The sequence below is a fragment of the Suricata suricatta genome, chromosome 1 (assembly GCF_006229205.1).
Source record: "Suricata suricatta isolate VVHF042 chromosome 1, meerkat_22Aug2017_6uvM2_HiC, whole genome shotgun sequence".
Taxonomy (NCBI): Eukaryota; Metazoa; Chordata; class Mammalia; order Carnivora; family Herpestidae; genus Suricata; species Suricata suricatta.
In genome coordinates, this window is record NC_043700.1 from 163,260,824 (window position 1) to 163,263,825 (window position 3,002).

A 3,002-nucleotide genomic window follows, 5' to 3' on the forward strand; every position below is an offset into this window, starting at 1 on the left:
TGGGGTACATGTGCTCCTATGCATCAGCATTTCTGTATCCCTTGGGTATATCCCTAGCAGTGCTATTGCTGGGTCATAGGGGAGTTCTACTGACAGTTTTTTGAGGAACCTCCATACTGTTTTCCAGAGCGGCTGCCCCAGTTTACATTCCCACCAACAGTGTAGGAGGGTGCCTGTTTCTCCACCTCCTCGCCAGCATCTATAGTCTCTTGATTTGTTCATTTTAGCTACTCTGACCAGGGTGAGGTGGTATCTCAGTGTGGTTTTGATTTGTATTTCCCTGATGATGAGTGATGTTGAGCATCATTTCATGTCCTCTTTGGAGAAGTGTCTGTTTATGTCTTCTGCCCATTTCTTCCTGGGTTGTTTTTTGGGTGTGGAGTTTGGGGAGTTCCTTGTAGATTTTGGATACTAGCCCTTTATCCGATGTGCCATTTGCCACTATCTTTTCCCATCATGTCGGTTGCCTATTAGTTTTCTTGATTGTTTCCTTTGCAGTGCAGAAGTTCTTTATCTTGATGAGGTCTCAATAGTTCATTTTTGTTTTTGATTCCCTTAGGATTATGTTTCTTTTGTTTGGAGGCTGTGTATAGTACTTTCAGGTGCTAGCCATCAGGTCAGATTGCCTTGGGTTTGAATTCTGGCTCTGTTTTCCTAGTTGTATAACACTGGATGAATTATATAATGTCTCTACATCTCAGTGTTCTTCTCATTTGGGCAGTGGAGATTGTAATAGTATCTCCCCAATACGGGAATTATGGAGATCAAATGGGATAATGCTTATAAAACACTCGGCCCAGTGTCCTACACATGGTAAATACATGTTTATTATTATTATTATTATTATTATTATTGAAATCTTTTGGATGGATTATTTTCTGTTGAGATAATTGGGGGAAGGCTAGCATAAATGTAGAGAAAGGGAAGGGAAGGAAGAGATTTAGAAGAGAGAGGCAGGACGTAAAACCTGGTCCTGGAAGAGAAACACTTACTAACTGTCAAAAAAAAAAATCCTGAGAGAGAAAAAGGATAAAGATGGCAGGGACTCAAAGGCAGAGGCTTAGCTTTGCTTCTTGCCAAGGTTCCATCCATCTGGCCTTGGCTTCTATGCTGGTGTTTTCCTCCAAATGGCAGCTCTAGAAGCCCAGTGGTGAAACCCAGGCCAGGGAGATAGATGGTCTCCAAATCATCCTAAATTTTGTTCTCAATGCAGGCATATAAAAATGTACATATTATTCTTCTGCAGTATGTAATTCCTTTGAGAACAATAGAAGAGACAGCCCTGTCAAGTGAGTCAACAGTGACCAAAGGCAGACATAATCCCATTGCTTTTTGGCTGACAAGTCATGCAGAGGAAAATATTTTCTGATTCACACAAAGGTAAATGTAGCTCAAATCCCAACACAAAATTCTAACTATATTCATCTAGTCCCAGTCAGTGATGACACGAGATGCCAGAAATATCAAAAACACCATTTCTTACCGTTGGGTTATAATAATTGAATAATCACTAAAGGTAGGATGCTCAAAGGATAGGAAACTCAGATTATTTTCAGATCTAAGCAAAAAAAAAAAAAAAAAACAAAGATGAAAAGAATGATCTGCCTCCTCGGATTTGTTTAATAGTGGATACTGTAGAGGAGCATCTATTATGGGTGAACATACAGAAAATGAACATAAACCTGAATAAATTATGGCATCTCTAGAAAGATAAAACAAATGGTGAACCAAATGATTTTTTTTTCATGTGAAGGGTGGCTGTGGAGGCAAAATTACAGTTCTAAGATGGGTTTTCAGTGTGATCTCTTCTGATGTGCCTTCATAAACACAATCATTTAAGAAACCAAGTTGAAGTCTGGATCTGAGTATAAGAATGTAGGACATCCTTTTTAAATTTAAAACATTTTTTTTCATTAAAAAAGTTTTTTCAATGTTTATTTATTTTTGAAGGAGAGAGAGACAGAATGAGCAGGGGAGGTGCAGAGAGAGAGGCAGACACAGAATCTAAAGCAGGCTCTGGGCTATGAGCTGTTAGCACAGAGCCTGATGTGGGGCTCAAACTCCGGAATGGGGAGATCATGACCTGAGCTGAGGTGGGATACTTAACTGACTGAGCCACCCAGGCGCCCCCAGAATGTAGGGCATCCTAAGGGAAGATCAAAGGGCAATTTTTACATTATAAAAATTACCTTGACACTGAAGAGTAATTACACTTACAAAATTAAATATAGATTGCAATCATGTATTATGATCCACCCCATCTGTTCAGCATACACTCTACTATCATCTATCTATCTATCTATCTCTCATCTATCTCTTATCTATCTATGTAACTGATCTCTCCCTCTTTATTGTTTTAGGGAAGAAGAGATATAGGCCTATTTTGCATTTTTGCTAAATCACTTCCCTAAGATTCCTAGACCTCTGGGATGGGTTCTTAAAATTTTTTTTATTAATAATTTATTACCAAGGTGGTTTCCATACAACACCCAGTGCTCTTCCCCACAAGTGCCCTCCCCCATTACCACCAACTCCCTTCCCCCTCCCCCTCCCCCTTCAACCCTCAATTCGTTTTCAGTATTCAATAGTCTCTCAGGTTTTGCATCCGTCTCTCTCCCCAACTCTCTTTCCCTCTTCCCCTCCCCCTGGTCCTCCATTAGGTTTCTCCTGTTTTCCTGTTAGACCTATGAGTGCAAACATATGGTATCTTCCTTCTCTGCCTTATTTCGCTTAGCATGACTCCCTCTAGGTCCATCCATTTTGCTAAAAATGGCCAGATTTCATTTTTTCTCATTGCCATGTAGTATTCCATTTTTATATATACCACATCTTCTTTTTTATATTATTATTATAGTTTATTGTCAAATTGGTTTCCATATAACACCCAGTGCTTTTCCCCACAAGTGCCCCCCGCCATGACCATCACCTCCTTCTCCCCTCTCTCTCCCCCTTCAGCCCTCAGTTTGTTTTCAGTATTCAATAGTCTCTCATGATTTGTGTCC